At 47.3% G+C, this 20,358-nt stretch overlaps 1 long non-coding RNA gene across 1 annotated transcript in view; it reads left to right on the top strand.

Annotated features, from left to right (window-relative positions):
- Window positions 1-20,358, top strand: part of LOC147669060 (uncharacterized) — a 64,840-nt gene that overhangs the window by 14,410 nt on the left and 30,072 nt on the right. Inside the window, exon 2 of the long non-coding RNA XR_015303747.1 lies at window positions 18,951-19,069. This is a non-coding gene — a long non-coding RNA (uncharacterized LOC147669060). The remainder of the gene's footprint in view (window positions 1-18,950; window positions 19,070-20,358) is intronic.

The following is a 20,358-nucleotide window of genomic DNA, read 5'->3' as shown; positions in this document are numbered from 1 at the left end:
CATATATCATTCTCCATGCATGTGCACTCTGAGTTAACACCACATTCACCCCCATACTCTTCAAACTACTCCTGCTCAGTAACGCTATGCCCATTCATTCCATTACCTTTCCCACATCCTCTCGTTATCTAGCTGAAATGCCTGCCTGCTTTGCATTTGTTTCCCATGTTAAATTAGCATTCCCCACCTGCCACAGTCGTAGACAAACAACCGTCCTCGTGTTCCCTTCCAACAGGAGATTGTACCCTCCCTTCTACCTCCCTTTTGGAAATCAAGTACATCCCTCCCAATTGGTCAAAGACTCTTCTCCTTACCCGCCCCTAACGTTCTATTGTCCGATTGCTTTTACATGCCAGAGACTCCATTTCCCATTATGCAGTTTAATGTGGAGACCTGTGTAAAAACGTTTCCATTGCATTATTCCACAATAATTGCACACATTGTAACTGATTTCTCGAACCGAAGTAGGTTTCCAACAAATGAAGGTTCTCAGTTTCATCTCATTACGACATTGTCTTTTCCGACCAACCACGATGTTTCTCCTGCCGTGTGGAAACATTACTCCACATTTTTTTTCCTTAGTCCAATTTTTTCTGCGGGTGCTATCCCAGAATCAGGCATACATTTCAACATGCCAGTTCAATAGTGATAGGGATGCACTCCATATTATCATTATTACTCAAATGGCATCCCTTTATCTCATAGAATGCGTGCAGCTTGGTGAGTGCCATGCCCAATGACACCAGGGTCAAAAACGTGCTGAACCGGGACGTAATGTCGCCCCAACCAAATGCACTGCTCGGGTTACGCCTTCTTGGCGATCCTTGACTTATACCAAATTAATCATTATACTCTTGTAATCCATACAGTAAACACTGTATTCGACTCGTTTTCAACATTATTTTCTCTTCCACACGTGGAGTGGTGTGCAAATTTTCAAGTTTTCTAGTGCTCGAGCAGGGCCACCCGAACCTCATTCAAAACAAGCACTGGCGTTGCCAATAGGTTTCGCATTTGGAAAGTTGGAGCTATTGGTTTTGTAAATGACATTTTATATGTATATATTGTTATTGACAATGCCAATAACGATATATAAATATAAAATGTCATTTACAAAACCAATAGCTCCAACTTTCCTACTGCGAGACCTATTGGCAACGCCAGTGCTTGTTATTTTTCTACATACTTTTCTCAACGCATGCTTTAAGGGAAATAAATAAATGTTGTTAAGTTAAAATTGGGGGTCTCTCCTCTAAAACTTGGTGTTTAAAAGAAAACATTGCGTTGTATTGGTATGCGTTATCTAAGCATGTTTTATTAAAAACATGTCTGAAAAAAAGGCATTGCATTGGCATACAATGTGTTGATCACAGACTATATAATTATGTAGGTATTTTTCTGTACTTACTTAGTATTTCTCTCTGTTCTTTTTGTAGATCCCTATAGTCCGCTGCTCTTTGGTTTAATCCAAGGAAATGCAGGTTTTTTTTCGGATTTGAATTCTGAAATTTAAAAATACATTTTAAAATCTCTTTTGACTTTAAAAGTGATTTTCTTTTTCATTTTTATTGTCACTGTCTAAAATCTCCGTACATTGCTTTCTTGTTTGTTTGTTTGTAAGGATACATTTTATCAAAATTGAAAAAACTTACCATGCCTTTTTTTTGGAATCTCTTTCTTTGAGGGTCTGCACTTTCCTTGTCCTTTCCTGTAGTTTAATTCAGAAATATTTCTGCAATTTTAAATAAATCAAAATATTTTGATTCTCATTCATCTACCTTTCATTTTTTCACCATTTTTTTTAAAGCATACATTTTGTTTTATTTTTATAAAATATTTAAAGAGTATATTTTTTAAATTGATTTAAAAATAAAAACATAATATTAATTAATGTTAACATACTTGTTGTTTACGGTTGTCTCTGCATTCCTCGACGTCTCAAATTATTATTTTTGTGCTAAGTAGTGTATCTGTATTTGAATAAATAAATATAATTTTGTTTGAATTATTTAAAATGTGAAATTTTATAAAATATTAGTTTTTTTAAGGAAGAGAGACTTTGACTGTATTCAACATATTTAAAAATTTAATTTCTCTAAATATTTCTTTCATTTCCTAACTCAGTTCACGTTGTTGGTTTAAAGCTGTGGTTCCCAAAGTGTGCGCCGCGGCGCCCTGGTGCGCCGTGATTAGTAGCCAGAGGCGCCGCGGCGCGGCGCAGGAAGTGGGTCGTGGACCCCTCCTTTGTGCTGCCAGGTCACTCTGCATCTCAATTAGTGATTGATGGAGAAAGCCTTTCATTCTCACACGTGGCAGACATTGCCCCAGGGCACGCATCTCCCGGTGTTTTCTTCTCGCTCCTATCTGGACTGTTTCTCTGAGCCCGGTGCAGCAGCCTGTCCTGTTTCTCAGCCCCTATTTAGCTGACTGTCCTGCTTCTGGGACCCTGTGGAGCAGCCTGTTCTTTTCTGTACCCCGGTGGAGCAGCCTGTCCTTTTCTGTGAGCCCGATTGCGCTGCCTGTCCTGTTTCTCTGCCCCAGTGCAGTTCTTTCTCTGAGTCCAGTAAAGCTTCCTGTTCTTTTCTGTACCCCGGTGTAGCAGCCTGTCCTTTTCTGTGAGCCCGATTGCGCTGCCTGTCCTGTTTCTCTGCCCCCAGTGCAGTTCTTTCTCTGAGTCCAGAAAAGCTTCCTGTCCTGTTTCTGTGCTCAGTGGAGCAGCCTGTCCTTTTCTGTGAGCCCGATTGCGCTGCCTGTCCTGTTTCTCTGCCTCCAGTGCAGTTCTTTCTCTGAGTCCAGTAAAGCTTCCTGTTATTTTCTGTACCCCGGTTGAGCAGCCTGTCCTTTTCTGTGAGCCCGATTGCGCTGCCTGTCCTGTTTCTCTGCCCCCAGTGCAGTTCTTTCTCTGAGTCCAGTAAAGCTTCCTGTCCTGTTTCTGTGCCCAGTGGAGCAGCCTGTCCTTTTCTGTGAGCCCGATTGCGCTGCCTGTCCTGTTTCTCTGCCCCCAGTGCAGTTCTTTCTCTGAGTCCAGTAAAGCTTCCTGTCCTGTTTCTGTGCCCGGTGGAGCAGCCTGTCCTTTTCTGTGAGCCCGATTGCGCTGCCTGTCCTGTTTCTCCGCCCCCAGTGCAGTTCTTTCTCTGAGTCCAGTAAAGCTTCCTGTCCTGTTTCTGTGCCCAGTGGAGCAGCCTGTCCTTTTCTGTGAGCCCGATTGCGCTGCCTGTCCTGTTTCTCTGCCCCCAGTGCAGTTCTTTCTGTGAGTCCAGTAAAGCTGCCTGTCCTGTTTCTGTGCCCAGTGGAGCTGCCTGTCTTGTTTCTGTGAGCCCGGTTAAGCGGACTGTCCAGATTCTCTGTGAATGAGTTCAGTGCATGTCTTCCTGTCTTGTCAATCTGTGAGTCTCTGAGGCTGCGGTCCTCGGATGCTTGATTCCGGTCTGGGAAAGATATGGCTGTGTAGTTTGGACTGGACTGTTCCCATGGAGCACAGGGTCAGAGCTGATTTGCATAAAGCCATTATCTAACCCAGGGTGGTGTGGAGTGCAAAAAACGATGGATTTAGGCCCAGATCCTTGTACTGGGGTGAATGTAAGACATTGATCTACATTCTGTCCATCAAATTGTTTTTTGTAATTTTCTCCCTGAGTGTACTGGGGTAGCTCAGACGTGGGTCCCAGAGCCTCCACACCACTGGAGTCAAGCTAGCCGGGCTGATGAGAGGTGTTACCTCGAAACCGGTCCGGTCCTCGGATGCTTGATTCCGGTCTGGGAAAGATATGGCTGTTGTAGTTCGGACTGGACTGTTCCCATGGGGCACAGGGTCAGAGCTGATTTGCATAACGCCATTATCTGACCCAGGGTGGTGTGGAGTGCAAAAAACGATGAATTTAGGCCCAGATCCTTGTACTGGGGTGAATGTAAGACATTGATCTACATTCTGTCTATCAAATTGTTTTTTGTAATTTTCTCCCTGAGTGTACTGGGGTAGCTCAGACGTGGGTCCCAGAGCCTCCACACCACTGGAGTCAAGCTAGCCGGGCTGATGAGAGGTGTTACCTCGAAACCGGTCCGGTCCTCGGATGCTTGATTCCGGTCTGGGAAAGATATGGCTGTTGTAGTTCGGACTGGACTGTTCCCATGGGGCACAGGGTCAGAGCTGATTTGCATAAAGCCATTATCTGACCCAGGGTTGTGTGGAGTGCAAAAAACGATGGATTTAGGCCCAGATCCTTGTACTGGGGTGAATGTAAGACATTGATCTACATTCTGTCCATCAAATTGTTTTTTGTAATTTTCTCCCTGAGTGTACTGGGGTAGCTCAGACGTGGGTCCCAGAGCCTCCACACCACTGGAGTCAAGCTAGCCGGGCTGATGAGAGGTGTTACCTCGAAACCGGTCCGGTCCTCGGATGCTTGATTCCGGTCTGGGAAAGATATGGCTGTTGTAGTTCGGACTGGACTGTTCCCATGGGGCACAGGGTCAGAGCTGATTTGCATAAAGCCATTATCTGTCCCAGGGTGGTGTGGAGTGCAAAAAACGATGAATTTAGGCCCAGATCCTTGTACTGGGGTGAATGTAAGACATTGATCTACATTCTGTCCATCAAATTGTTTTTTGTAAATTTCTCCCTGAGTGTACTGGGGTAGCTCAGACGTGGGTCCCAGAGCCTCCACACCACTGGAGTCAAGCTAGCCGGGCTGATGAGAGGTGTTACCTCGAAACCGGTCCGGTCCTCGGATGCTTGATTCCGGTCTGGGAAAGATATGGCTGTTGTAGTTCGGACTGGACTGTTCCCATGGGGCACAGGGTCAGAGCTGATTTGCATAAAGCCATTATCTGACCCAGGGTGGTGTGGAGTGCAAAAAACGATGGATTTAGGCCCAGATCCTTGTACTGGGGTGAATGTAAGACATTGATCTACATTCTGTCCATCAAATTGTTTTTTGTAATTTTCTCACACTACTTTAGGCCACACATATTGCGCATTCACACACTGCGCAATCACACACTGCGCCCTCAAACACTAAGCACTCACACACTGCGCACTCACACACTGCGCACTCACACTACTTTAGGCCAGACACACTGAGCCCTCACACTACTTTAGGCCACGCACACTGTGCCCTCACACTACTTTAGGCCATGCACACTGCGCCCTCACACAACTTTAGGCCACGCACACTGCGCCCTCACACAACTTTAGGCAACGCACACTGCGCCCTCACACTACTTTAGGCCAAACACACTGCGCCCTCACACTAATTTAGGCCACACACACTGCGCACTCATACTAATTTAGGCCACACACACTGCGCACTCACACACTGCGCACTCACACTACTTTAAGCCACGCACACTGCGCCCTCACACTACTTTAGGCCACATACACACTGCGCCCTCACACTACTTTAGGCCACGCACACTGCGCCCTCACACTACTTTAGGCCACATACACACTGCGCCCTCACACTACTTCAGGCCACGCACACTGCGCCCTCACACTACTTTAGGCCACACACACTGCGCCCTCAAACAACTTTAGGCCAGGCACACTGCGCCCTCACACTACTTTAGGCCACACACACACACTGCGCCCTCACACTACTTTAGGCCACACACACTGCGCCCTCACACTAATTTAGGCCACACACACTGCGCACTCACACACTGCGCACTCACACTACTTTAGGCCACACACACTGCGCCCTCACTCTACGTTAGGCCACGCACACTGCGCCCTCACACTACTTTAATCCACACACACTGCGCCCTCACACTACTTTAGGCCACGCACACTGCGCCCTCACAGTACTTTAGGCCACACACACTGCACCCTCACAGTACTTTAGGCCACACACACTGCACCCTCACACTTCTTTAGGTCACACACACTGCGCCCACACACTGCACCCTCACACACTCTGCACTCACACACACTGCACCCTCACACACTCTGCACCCTCACACACTCTGCACCCTCACACACTCTGCACCCTCACACACACTGCACCCTCACACACACTGCACCCTCACACACACTTTACACTCGCCCTACTTTAGGCCACACACACTGCGCCCTCACACTACTTTAGGCAACACGCACTGTGCCCTCACACTACTTTAGGCCACGCGCACTGCACCCTCATACTACTTTAGGCCACACACACTGCACCCTCACACTACTTTAGGCCACACACACTGCACCCTCACACTACTTTAGGCCACGCACATTGCGCCCTCACACTACTTTAGGCCACACACACTGCACCCTCACACTCTGCACCCTCACACACTCTGCACCCTCACACACTCTGCACCCTCAATGCAACTTACACTCCAAATATCACTCATTGCCATATAATTACATGCCACATAATTACACTGCACTCAATGCAACATACACTCCATATACCACTCAGTGCTGCATAAAAACACTCTAATTACACTCTACTAAATACAACATACACTCCAGACAATACCACTCAGAGCCACATAATTACACGCCACATAATTACACTGCACTCAATGCAACATACACTCCAAATACCACTCAGTGTCACATAATTACACACCACATAATTACACTGCACCCAATGCAACATACACTCCAAATACCATTCATTACCACGTAGTTATATGCAACATAATTACACTGCACTCAATGCAACATACACTCCAAATACCACATAATTACACTCTACTGAATGCAACACACACTCCACACAATACCACTCTGTACCACATAATTATACGCTACATAATTACACTGCACTCAATGCAACATACACTACAAACAATCACATTCAGTGCCACATAATTACACGCCACACAATTACAATCTACTGAATACAACATACACTCCTCATAATACCACTCAGTACCCACATAATTACACGCAACAGAATTACACTCTACTCAATGCAACATACACTCCAAATACCACATAATTACGCGCACTCAATGCAACATACACTACAAACAATCACACTCAGTGCCACATAACTACACGCCACATAATTTCACTGCACTCAATGCAACATATACTCCAAATACCACTCAGTGACACATAATTACATGCCACACAATACCACTCAGTGCCACATAATTATATTCTACATAATTACAATGCAACATACACTCCTCATAATACCACTCAGTGCCACATATTTATATGCTACATAATTACACTGCACTCAATGCAACATATACTCCAAATACCACTTAGTGCCACATAATTACATGCCACATAATTACACTGCACTCAATGCAACATACACTCCAAACACCACTCAGTGCCAGATAATTATAAGCTACATAATTACACTGCGCTCAACACAACATACACTCCAAATACCACTTAGTGTCACATAATTACATGACACATAATTACACTGCACTCAATGCAACATACACTCCAAATACCACTCAGTGCCACATAATTATATGCTACATAATTACACTGCGCTCAACACAACGTACACTCCAAATACCACTCAGTGCCACATAATTACATGCCACATAATTACACTGTACTCAAGGCAACATAAACTCCAAATACCACTCAGGAACGCAAGGCGGAGAAACCAGCAGGGGAAGACCGGAAAGACAGAGAAGACCTAACAGCTTTCCGAAAGAGAAAACCGGAGCCCAGGGGAGGTAACAGCTTGTCGGCGAGAGGAACACCCGAACCTGGCGGAGGAGGGAAAGCCGAAACAGATGGAGACCAGACCTCACTGAGGACGCAGAGTCCCCACGCCACGGCCCCGGAGGGACGTGGCTCTTCCAGGTGCGTGGGCATCTACAGGCTTTTGAAAAGGGGCTGAGTCAAAGAGGGACGTGAGAGGAGGCTGAGGGGTGAAAGGAACCCAGGAAAAAGGAAATAAGTGAGACAGAAAGGAAAGACAAGAGCAGAAATCATCGGCTACTCTTCTTCTTTTGGTTGCTCCAACCCCCTCCCTTCACATATATGCATAGCAATTATTTATCCCTGACATCCTCCCTTGATTAAACCATAAAGCAAAAACACTTACCTGAGTCTTTACCTTCTGTCCGAAAGGCGGCCGAGGCTCACCTAAGGGACTGAAGTGGAAGAACCTGTGGGAAAGAAGAATACAAAAGAGACAATCAATCATTGTGATTTCCTGTAATACTAATAAAAAGTGCATACCAAGAAATTATTCAATGCAGTGTGCTCCCTCTTGACCGACTCTTCTACAACGGGGTGCTACATACTTTCCCTACAGGGAATGGGAGACAGCAGAGACCAACAGACACACACACACACACGGGAAAGCAAAGTAGGAAAACCCTACATACAGTTTTTTAGGTCTCGGTAATATCCGGTCGGCAGACCGGATGTCCGAGAATTAATGTCAGTAAGAGGGCTGCTTTATCCCGCCCTCTTTTTGGCTCTCCCTCCATTGGCTGGCTTCCTAAACAGAGGCCAGCCATTGGAGGAGAGAGCCGTCCCTCTGAATAGGCTCCGTCTTTTTCGGATTTGGGGGCGTCATTTTTGCTGTTCTTTAGCTCGTGACGTAGTCCGTCACTCAGGACAGCAAAACCACGCCCCCAAATCCGAAAAATATCGGAAGCTCGAGTCCGCCATTTTCTCGCCGTCTAGCCTGCACCAACTCGTCCCCTGTGAGGTCGCCTCTTCAGTCACCTTGCAGCCTCCCTCTCAGCCCCTGCAGACTCCCACTTCCCTACTCCCTTTCGCTCTCACCCGTCCTCCCAGTCCGTAGCTCCATGCTCCGGCAGGCTCCCTCTCGGCGCTTCTCGTCCTGCACGCTCCTCTGCCCTGTAACCTCCCACCTCCCTGCACTCTCACTCTCAGCTCGCCTCCATCCATTCTCCCTCCACCCTCTACCCACCCGTACCCATTGACCCTAGAAGACCTCGGATACCGTATGAGCCCTGGATCCCACCGATACGCGAAACCCCCCCCCCCCAACACCCGTCTTGCCGGCGGCGAGTTCTAGCATAAGGAAATCCTCAGGAGCGCAGGCCGCTGGCAGCGCGAGCCACGTCAGGCTCATAACTCATTGCAATCATTGAATTAGCATCAGGGTGTCTAGTGAGGGGACAGGCGAGAGGCTGAAGGTACGGGGGCTCACAGGGGGGAAAGCACTTTGAAGCGACAGTCACCCGTCCTCCCAGTCCGTAGCTCCCTGCTCCGGCAGGCTCCCTCTCGGCGCTTCTCGTCCTGCGCGCTCCTCTGCCCTGTAACCTCCCTGCACTCTCACTCCCAGCTCGCCTCCATCCAGTCTCCCTCCTCCCTCTACCCTCCCGTACCCATTGACCCTAGAAGACCTCGGATACCGTATGAGCCCTGGATCCCACCGATCTGCGAACACCCCCCCCCCCCCCACCCCCAACCCGTCTTGCCGGCGGCGAGTTCTAGCATGAGGAAATCCTCAGGAGCGCAGGCCGCTGGCAGCGCGAGCCACGTCAGGCTTATAACTCATTGCAATCATATAATCATTGAATTAGCATCAGGGTGTCTAGTGAGGGGACAGGCGAGAGGCTGAAGGTACGGGGGCTCACAGGGGGGAGAGCACTTTGAAGCGACCGTAAAGTGCCAGATTAGAACTAACGAAACCAGTGTAAATTTAAGCGGAGGTGGCTCTTGGGCATTTTTGCTTCTGTAGCGAGTTACGAAGCAGTGTATGCGCAGGTGACTTTTTGTGTACCTTCCAGGCGGGTGCAGGTGGTTACTGTGTGCCCCCTAATTGTGTGCGGATGCCTCATACTGTTCGTTCCAAAGTGAGTGTGCGGGTGCCTGGGACTGTGCATCTCTGGTGTGTGCTTTGCAGAAGGCCTGTGTGTTGTGTATGTTGTTCAAGTTACACGAGCGTTTGAGCGCGCATGGAACTTTAACAACAACGAGAGCTTGTGTGTTTAGGCGCGTGAGTGAGCGGATGAATGTGTGTTTGTGTTTAAATGGTTGCGCGTGTGTGTGGATGCATGTTGTGAAGGCGTGTATATGTTTGAATGTGTCGTGAGTGTGTATACTGATTGGTTGGAGGTCGCGTGTGATTGTATGGGTTTGAAGGGACCGTGTTGGATACTTAGCGGGAAATTTACGGTTTCGAGTATTCATGGGGAATGTATCTGAATCTCGAAGGAACAAAATAAAGTATGCTTTCAACTACCTGTTGTTTCCTGGATTCCTTGGCATAATCTTGCACTTTACAATACTGTGCATCTGTTCCTCCCACTCCCCGGTATATGTGGTGCATTGTATTGCCGATATCGCTTTAGGCAATGCCTGCATTTCCGAGGCTTTGGACGCGTGACATCATGTACTTGGCTCTTTCAGTTGTGAGGATTCTGCCTCCATCCTAGATTGCAAGATATGGGCTTGTGTTTAGTATTGTCTTCACTACCTGTAGAAACCTTACCTCCAGGTGCCTGCTGAAAGCAGGTACTGTCTGTAGCACTCCGATGTGCAGGCGGCTGACTCTGCTTTTTTCACCCATTTGTTTGCATGTGTTTGGTTTAGTACAGTTTATGTCTCACAAGTCAGAGACAGATGGTGTTGGGTATGTACATATGGTATGTGAGCGGTCACGAGCGCTCGTAGCTCGTGACAAGCTCGTGCAATGTGACACTGTGTTGTCTTTTAAATATGTAGAGATGGCATGTCCTTTTAGGTGCATGGAGGCCAGCAGCACATGTGTACTGTGTATCCGTGAGGTACATGTGGTTAATGTTCCTGCACCTCACAAGTATGCGCAGGCTGCTAGTAATATCTGTGTAAGAGACTGGAGTCGCTACCTCCAGGTGTGTGCAGCAAACTCCAGGCACCTGTTGATGCCTGGCACTCACTCTACCACCCAGGTATGTCCTAGCAGATGCTGTGTGAACCTGCCAGGTGTACGCATGTGGCTAGCACTTAGTGTGCCTCGTGCTGGTTTCCAAACCACTTGCAGCGCGTGTATCTCCTAGCTGGCTGGTAATGCCTGTAAATCGCTAATGTGCCGAGCAAGTTGCTATTTCTGTTCTGTACTTTATAGGCATTTTATCTTCCCTGTTTCAGAATGTGCTGTCTTTGTGATTGCCACACAGCTCTGTGACATCACAGCCTGCTGTCTCATCAGCCCATCCACATTAGCAGGTTTGAAGTGCTGACATATGGTTCAGTGCAAATCATCTGGATTAAAATTAGTTTTCATTGAGAAATTTAGATGCGGGTTAACTGAGCGGCTTCTGCGTGATAATTTACAAAACTTGTACTGTGTAATGCCACGCTCTAGCCTTTGTCCTAATGAGACGATGCCAGAGTGGCCAGCGCCCGGGCCAGAGTAAAGGAAGCTTTTGCACCCACAGTATGTGTCCTTCTTTGCAGATAGGTGACATGCAAGAGATGGGGGTGGGGGGAGAGAGATGGGCGGATTTTGTGTGTGTGTGTGTGTGTGTATTATGTATTCTGTATGCATCCTTGACTAACATCATGACTTATTTTAAGACCCTGCATGGTGTCCTTTCAGACAGAAACTCGGCTTCTCTTTCCCCACTGGGATCACGGATTTGGAGGCCCGAGTCAGTAAGGTAAAATGAATGAGCAAACACGCAGTGAGGCTTTTAGAGAGAGGAGAGGCGAGGATGTGGATTTCGAGCATTTGACATATGTGATTATCTATCCCCAATTGCGGAATGAAATGCAGCATTTCATAGACTTTGAAACAACTGAGTAGTAATAACAGTAAAATAGCTCCCACCTTGAACCATATCTTAAATAGCACCAAGGGACACTGCCCATACTCCCTAGAACAGTTTCCTATACCCTTTCGTCGTCCTTCCTTTCACTTATCCATCCACACATCGGTTCCTGCTTTCACCCTTTATACATCCACATTTGCATGCTTCCTTCATTGTCCATCCACTCGTCTCTATATGCATGCATCCATTTATCTTTTTGGCCATTGATCCAGTCACTAGCCCATCACCAATCCTCAATTCACTCTGCTACTCATTGCTCCATCCATTACTCCAATTCGTTCATTCTAAAGTCCATCCATCCTTCCACCCTTCACCATTTCTTCCTTCTTTGTTTCGAAGTTTCCTTCCTTCTTTCACTCTTCCTTTCCCTTTCTATTCTTGTCTTTCTTTCTGCCCATCTCACTTTTTCCTCCTGTGTAGATAGCTTTTTGTGGGGGTGGCTCTGTGTGTATAAATGCAATAGGTCATGCATATGCAAGCGATTAAGCTATTGGCATTGTAAATGACAATGCTATTTATTTATGATTAAAAAAGTCATAAGCAATGCCAATAGCTCTACCTTTAATAATGCCGAGACCATTGCATTGTAAATGCTTGTATATGCTTGCATATGTACATTATTTTAGAAAGATGGTGAAACTATTGATTTTGTTCAATGTGCTTATTTTGCTAATTACTTTTATCTGCTTCTATTATCATTGCAGCACATAAATTCTATACAAGAAATAGGATGGTTCAATACATAATGAAAATGCTAATGTTATATTATTTTAATTTGATTTCGCACAAGAATTACCACTAAGCAGAAACTCCTTAAAGGAGAAATTTAGGTTTTGTTGTAGTACCACTCTATCTTTGTGAAGTTGAAAGAAAGGCTCTTATTTAATGCCTTAAGTTCATCAACTCTCCTTAGTGAGGTTATCGTTATGAGGAAAGCAACTTTCCATGATAGGGATTGTAACTGACATTTGTGCATTGGTTTAAACGGCGGGCCCATTAGCCTTGTAAGGACTATGTTTAAGTTCCACTCTGGAGCAGGGGGAATACTTGGCGGTATAACCCTTTTTAATCCTTCCATGAAGGCTTTAAACGCTGGTGCTCCTTCAGTCAACAATTTTGTCGAGACTGTATTACGGGAACTGCCTATACTTGGGCGCGAACAAGGCTAGCGTCAAGCGTCTTCAAAGGGCACAGAATGCAGCTGCTCACATGCTGATGGCCCTTGGGCACACTTGCTCGGTTTCCCTTGTACTTCAGAAACTTCACTGGTTACCGGTAGAAAAGCGCATTCAATTCAAGGTGCTTTGTTTGGCGCATACGATCTTGTCACCTAAGGCACCGGCGGGACTGACGAGGCTACTAGAGTTCTATGCGCCACGACATCCTTTAAGATCTGCCGCCTTAGCTCTGGTGTGCACCCTGCGTGTCTGGAAAGCCAGAGCGGGTGGCCGTTCCTTTCGCAGCCTGGCCGCGCAACTCTGGAACTCACTCCCTGTGTTCATCAGAGTGATCCGGAATCATCTTGCATTCCGTAAGGCCATAAAGACCTGGCTCTTTCCGGCTTAAAGCTTTTCGTATCTGGTTCTTGTCCGGGAGTCTGTGGTCTGCGCTGGGACGCCCCGCCGCTGGGGCAGCCATGTGCACTATAAATCTGATAAATAAAATAAAATAAAATAAATAAATAAATGTTTGTAATTCTGAGGAGATATGATATTATTCTATTCTGACTCGTGTTGCAGGCGAACCAGAGTACGAGTCTACACTAACTGTTTATTGCTCATTTTAAACTAATAAAGAGATTCAATTGAAGGACTCTGAGACTCTGAAAATGCATCTCTGCCACGGACGAGACCTCTCTGGTTGTTTATTCAGAAGCAGGAGCAAATCTTGCAACAATACCTGAACTCCCGACAGTCATCTTCAAAAGTCTGAGTATAAAACAAGCTTGCAAAAACAATTTTCTTTACAGGTGCTTGTTGTTGTCCTAGATATTCATGTATGCATGCGTATCTGCGGTGGCTGTCCTTAAGTGGCATTTTGTTAACTATTCAAAAGTGTACTCAAAGCGAGCTCTGGCTGATGCTTGCGCATCCACGGAGCCATCGTCGAATGAACAGGTTTTGTTTAAGTAAAGCACATTCAAATATTCTCCCTGTAGATGTGTGTGCATCAGTGGTAGAAGCGATCTTTGATGAGATTTGTTAAAGCAAGTGCTATTTGAAGATGCAAGTAGTGCATGCGTGCACTTGCGGCACGTTAGAATGTCAGCGTGCTTGTGTGCGCAGTCAGCTCTTTTTGGAAGCACATACTTATGATTGTGGCGCGCCCTTGCTTGCTCCCGCAAAGCGGATGCCGCCACAAGCATGAGTATGTGCTTCCAAAAAGAGCAGAGCAACGGCTAAAGGTCCTCCTATGCAGCACATGCGCACTGCGTATGCGAGACCTAAAAATGGCATCCAGTATGGTACCCTTTACATGGGTGCTTGTGTTTATCAACTGTTTCAGTTGCATGGCCTCCATGTCATGAATTAATCTAACTGCCGTGGTATTATCAGGTTCATCCAGATGGAAGTTAAAGTCCCCCAATAATGTAATGGAGCTCTTGCTGGCCACCATGTCTGCTATTAAGCTGGGAAATTCCACTAGGAATGGATTGGGGGGTCCTGGGGGTCTATAGAGCAGTGTGCCTGAAAACGAGTTACTAGCCGATGTTTTAGGCTGAATTGTACAGTTTCACTGTTGGTGGTGGCAACGGACGATATCATGCATTCATAGTCGTTTTTGTAAATGATTGCTACCCCGCCTCCCGTTTTTCCCATCCTACCTTGTCTTTGGATAAGGAAATCTGGGGTTAGTCCTTGGATTATGTCAGGGTCGGACCAGTCTTTCAACCACGTTTCATTAACGAAGAGAATGTCAAGTTCTTCATTCTCTATTAGCATGATGATTTCTGTGGTGTGTGCTGGCAAGAATCTACTGTTAATAAGTCTCATTTCTCATTCCTTGTGGGCCTATCTAGTTGTAGTAGCCCTTCAATCTTTTATGAGTTAAACTTAGTCTGGCAGAGAGGGCATGACATCTTCTTCCCTATGAAGCTTGTTGGCGCTAGAGTTATCTCACAATGGGCTCTACCCAAGTATCTCAATGAGAGTAATAATGCTCTATCATATGTGATGAGCTTACCGTTTTCTGGGACGAATTCGGCATGGTTCCTTGCCCTTGACCGTGTCCGGACGCAGACGGGCTAGCCTTAGGCACGCCAGCAGCGGGCACCATAAGTACTAACATGAAAAAAAGTACATATACAGCAAACACTTATTTAAAGGTTAATTGCAGTTAGGAAAAGGAGGTAACTAGGCCTTTAACTTTAGGAACACCTTCATTCTTAATGGCAGCCACTAGATATACATGCTTTGTTTCCCTACCCCGACTTTACACCCCGCTGGCATCAGTGCGGCCCTCGGTCACACCATAGACCAAACTTTGCGGCCCCCGGGAAAATGTTTGTGAGCATGCGTGATCTAGATCAACAAAAGGCGGGAGTAGTTAGACAATAGAACGAAACAGAAGCATGCATCTCTAAAAGGCACAAACGGGAACCAATGAAAACAAGCATTGGCATAGCCAATAGGTCTTGCCTTTGGGACCTTATAAGTGTTTAGACATGCAGCAGTTGATGTTGTTGCACCAAGGATATTGTGCTGGATAACTAAACACTTATAAGGTCCTAGAGGCGAGACCTACTGGCGAGGCCAATGCTTGTTTACCTGGTGGGCATTGGCTGACCGCTGCCTGGTCACTGAGGCCCTAGTGAGGTTGAGACATATTTGGGGGAGTTTTAGCCTCATCAGATGATGCTGTGCAGGCCCAGGTACAATGAGGCGCAGTCGGTGCTGACTGGGAGTGTGTTCTTTCACTTTAAATTGACGGGGCTGCCCCCCTTTACTCTGGTGAAAGCCAAAAATGGAATTCAAGTCGATCTTCTCATCACACAGACAAAATGTCACCGTTTGCTGAGGCCTTCAAAAGAGTGGCCCAACCCCAGCAATGAGGGCCAACGAGCATTGTGGATACAAAATAATCATCCATCGATGCAACAACAACAAATGAACCCCGGAGAGCAGGCTCGAGACCCCCCCAGCAGCAGACAATCTTTGTATCTCTTCGCCTCACCTGGGGTTTCATGTGGGGCCTGGGCTCCCTGCTGGGGTCGGGCTGAGCTTTCCGAGGCCTTTGTGTAACCCCAGGACTGAACGATGAGCGCGGGTTTAGGAGGACCGTAGATGGACAACTGCGCATGCACCGAGAACAGACACTGCTTCCCAGCACGGGTTAAAGAGGCCTTTGAATCAACTGCGCATGCGCTGGGGATAGACTCCGCTGTCACCACAATCCCACTCCAGAAATCGATGCTAGAAAGATTCACAGCACAGGCTCCGGCAGCACGGAGCGCAGGAAAGGGCGAAAGCTCAGGGCCAGGACATGATAAATGAGATACAACAGCTGCCTCCCGCCGCGGAGCACGAAGAGCCTCGTGCCACAGCAGGGTGAGCTGTATTTTAGTGCAAAGCCTCCCAGTTCTGCTCCCGGGGGGGGGGGGGGGTGTCTCTCCTCTGCGCAGGCGCAGTGAGACTGAGCGGCCTCTGCGGGGGGGGGGGTTGTCTCTCCTCTGCGCAGGCGCAGTGAGACTGAGCGGCCTCTGCAGCGGCGTGAGCGCGCGCGTCACTCGGGGGCAGTAACACACCGGGACACACTCCTCACAGGCAGCCGGCCCCCAGCGTGCCCCACCTCTCCCCCAGGCCCTGCAGCCCCCACTGAGCGGTGAACAAGGAGAGGTGAGACACTCTAATCTCAGTTTCCAAACTCCATTGGTACTATACTCTGCACATGCGCATTTGTTACTCTTAGACCCGCTTTAACCCGCGCTCCGCTGCGGGAGGCAGTGTCTGTTGTCCGCGCATGCGCACTTATACGGCGCGTGTGACCGACTACTCTAAGCCTGGCTGCATACAGTACGTCTCTAAACTGCATTGGTGTACTACCCTTGAGCGCATGCGCAGTTGTTAATCCTAGGCGCGTGGGGGCGGGGCCTGTGGTGTGAATGCTCCTCCTCTACCAGGGTTCGGGGCCTCTGTGGGGGCGGTGATTGTGGGAGTGTGGCCTGTGGGGGCGGAGACTGTTTATGTGGGGTGGGGTGGGCGGGGTCTGAGGGGGGCGGGGTCTAGAAAAGTGGGAGCGGGGTCAAAACAGCAAACATGCCCAGACCGGGGGCGTTGCATTATATAGGGAGGGGGCGCCATATGTTTCTGAGTTTGATTTCCTGCGTGCACGACGCCTGTGTGACCAGAATTTGGAACTCGCTTCCTCCGTACCTCCGCACTGCCACCTCTTTTCGCATCTGCCAAAAGGACCTTAACCCCTCCGTTGCTCATGGCGAGCGGAGCTCGTTATGCCCGTTGGAACGCTCGCACGCTGGGCTGATTCCCCTGCCATGCTGAGCGTTCCATTAAACGGGTGCGACCGGAGCGCCGTGGCTCATGCCGAGCTGAGCTCGTCATGAGCACAGGAGGGGTTAAGGTCCTTTTGGAAGATGCCACATTACCTCAGTATATGGCTTATGAAGTTTGTTGAGCCATCATTTTGTTATTTTCATTTCAGGCAGGTCTCAGCACGGAAGATACAGGTCAGTTAGGAACGTGGTGACATCTCATATATACACACACAGGGTTAAGGTAACACGCGGGTATTCACGTAGCGTTTGAACCATTGGTTGTGGAAGCATGTCATTAAGCACCTTTTTCTACCATTTGATTCAATTTTTAATGTGCATGGCAATTAACTACAAGCAATCGCGGTTGTGGTTTACTGAATTCCCATTGAATATATAGCAAAAGATACATGTAGTTTTTTGTTGGTTTATTCCAGTATTCCCCTGAAGAAGGTAGACATACCAAAATGCATTGGGAAACAAGGGACATATGCTGAAAAGCCCCATGGGCGAGACAAATAATCTTAAAAGAGATCCTGGACTGAATGGGAGGCCAGTGTAAGTTTCTTCTGGCTAGCGAGGCCGAGGCAAGCCTGGGGAGATTAAGGACCATCTTTGCCGCCGCATTCTGGACCATTTACAAACGATGAATAAAGCTCTTATTTATACCCACATAGAGGGCGTTGCAATAGTCCAGACTTGATGAAACTATTGCCACAGTGGCTTGTTTCCGAGCATCAGGAGAAAGATAGTGGGCAATCTTTCTTAGAACCCTGATGATGCCGCAGCAGGTGGAAACAGTCCTGCTGACCTGATGTTCAAAAGAAAGCGTGGTGTCTATAAGCACCCCTAGGTACCTAGCGAACTGGGGCGGGGGGGGCGGACAATCCCCAAGTGAGGGTGGCCACCAGTCATTTGACCAGATATCCTGATTACCCCAAAAATCGACACCTCCGTTTTCTCCCAGGGGTTTTAAGTCTCTTCAGTGACACAAGCTGCAATAATAGTTTTTGTCGTTGCAAAAAAATATGAATGGCCGACGAGTTTCAGTAGATCAAAGAATGGAAGGGCTGGGGAACTGTCAGTCATCTCACTGCTAAGCAGAGCAGTGTCATGCTTCATCCTCCGTCAGGCCTCTGATTTTGACCAACATCGATTAGAACACTGGGACCTTAGAGACCATCCTTTTAATGAGAAAAACAAAACTAAAAGTCCCATAAGCGCTTGCTACGTGCCGGGATTGTGCTTGCATTTCTCCTGTTCTGAGTATCCTGCCCCTGATATTTCCTTCGTATCTGTACTGTATGTAGATATCCTGCTTCGTGTGCAGTATTGTGGGGCTGTGTGCGACTGTGAGGCGACCCTTTTAGTTCCTTATATGAAAATGAACCTCTTAAATCCTGATTCAAGTTTGTGCACCGGATTACAAGATCTGCCCTTGTATTTTTGTGACCCTGGATTCCGAACTGCTATAACTTCCATATTGCCTGCTGTACTCTTGCTTGCTTAGCGGCCGGCTGGGTCGGTTGTAGGCCCATACTTGTAATTGCTTGTACTACTAATAAAGGTTAAAAAAAAAAAGTCCCATAAGCAATAGTGGTGGAAGGTGTCACACATGTCCTGAGACAACATCCGATTCAGCGCATCCAGTTCCATTTTTTAAGTATTTGACACTATATTGAATTTATAACCTTTGTTTTTTATGGTCATGAGTCACCAGAATACTAAAAACGTGTCTTTTATTTTCAAGGTCAATTAAGTAATGGTCACCAGCTTGGAAGCTCTGTTAATTCTTCAGTATTTGTCATTGATCTCCACATGTGGCTGGTTTGGGTCTGCCCCCTGCATCTATCCCGATAACTCGCACAGGTAAGGACCTTGTAGCAGCAACATGATAACACCATACTCGTCTGTAAGAAGTGCGCTCCGAGGCAGCTATCGGATCATCTTTGTGAAACAAGCAAGCGCCAATATCTGCTATGTACATGTGTTAAATCACTGTATACTGTTCCGGAGGTTCAGTCCCAGAGTCATTATCTATAACTGAAAGCAGACACCCTAGGAAGCATGTGCTCTTAAGACAAGTTGCGTTCACTCACCTGAAGGTAACATGCTTCATCATTGGGCTATACTCCTCACCAGGCCAGCGCTACAATGCCTGGCAGGCACCACAAGAGGGCACTTTGTCGGAGATCTTTTATTAAGTATGCCGGATGAGCATAGTAGGACACAGGATGTTTGTGTCATAAGATGTGAGATTGGTGAAAGTCTGAATATAATGTATTTATTTAAACATTTGTAAAGCGCTACAAAGGCCCTTGGGCATCTCGGCGCTGATATCTGCTAAATTCAGCCCTAAAGGAGGATCTACTTATTGGTCAAATAACCAAGTTTTGAGTTGTTTTCGAAAGGACCACAAAGAGGGACTGTTCTTTATGATTAGCGGCAAGGAGTTCCAGAGCTTGGGTGCGGAAACAAGAAATCTTCTGTCACCCCATGAGACCAGTTTGGTACGGGGTACTTCCAGCTGGAAGAGATCAGAGGACCGCAGGGACCTAGCGGGCCGGTAGGGGATGAGTTGTTGAGTCAGAAAGGCCGGTCCCTGGTTGTGCAGTGCCTTATAGACAATGCACAGAGCCTTAAACTTAGCTCTGTTACTAATGGAGAGCCAATGCAACTCTCTGATAGTGCTCGAGACTGATTGGAATTTGGGGATGTTACCCAACAGTCGGGCAGCGGCATTTTGAATAGTCTGCAGCTTGTTGAGGACTCTCTCTTGGGCATTCAAGAATAGAGCATTACAATAGTCCAAGGTGGATAAGACCAAGGACGTGATCAAGGTTTTGCCAGCTGAAGTAGGGAGAAAAGGGAGGATTTTTTTGATGATTCGTAGTTTATAAAATGCGGAGGAGGCAATCTGATTTGCATGAGGAAGAAAAGTAAGCCTGTCATCAACCATGACACCCAGGTTCCTCACATTGCTGACTGGGGTGGGCGGTGAACCCATGGACTGTGGCCACCAGCGGGAAGACCAATCTGGGGATAAGTGTCCAAAGATGACCACCTCGGACTTATCCGAGTTCAATTTGAGGCAGTTGGCGGCCATCCAACTTCCTATAGCCTGCATGCCCAGATTGAAGTTATCAGCCACTTTTTGT

This window comes from Lissotriton vulgaris, unplaced genomic scaffold, assembly GCF_964263255.1.
Source record: "Lissotriton vulgaris unplaced genomic scaffold, aLisVul1.2 SCAFFOLD_1037, whole genome shotgun sequence".
Taxonomy (NCBI): domain Eukaryota; kingdom Metazoa; phylum Chordata; class Amphibia; order Caudata; family Salamandridae; genus Lissotriton; species Lissotriton vulgaris.
The sequence above is the reverse complement of the archived record's forward strand: the minus strand, read 5'-3'. Positions and strand labels throughout refer to the sequence as shown.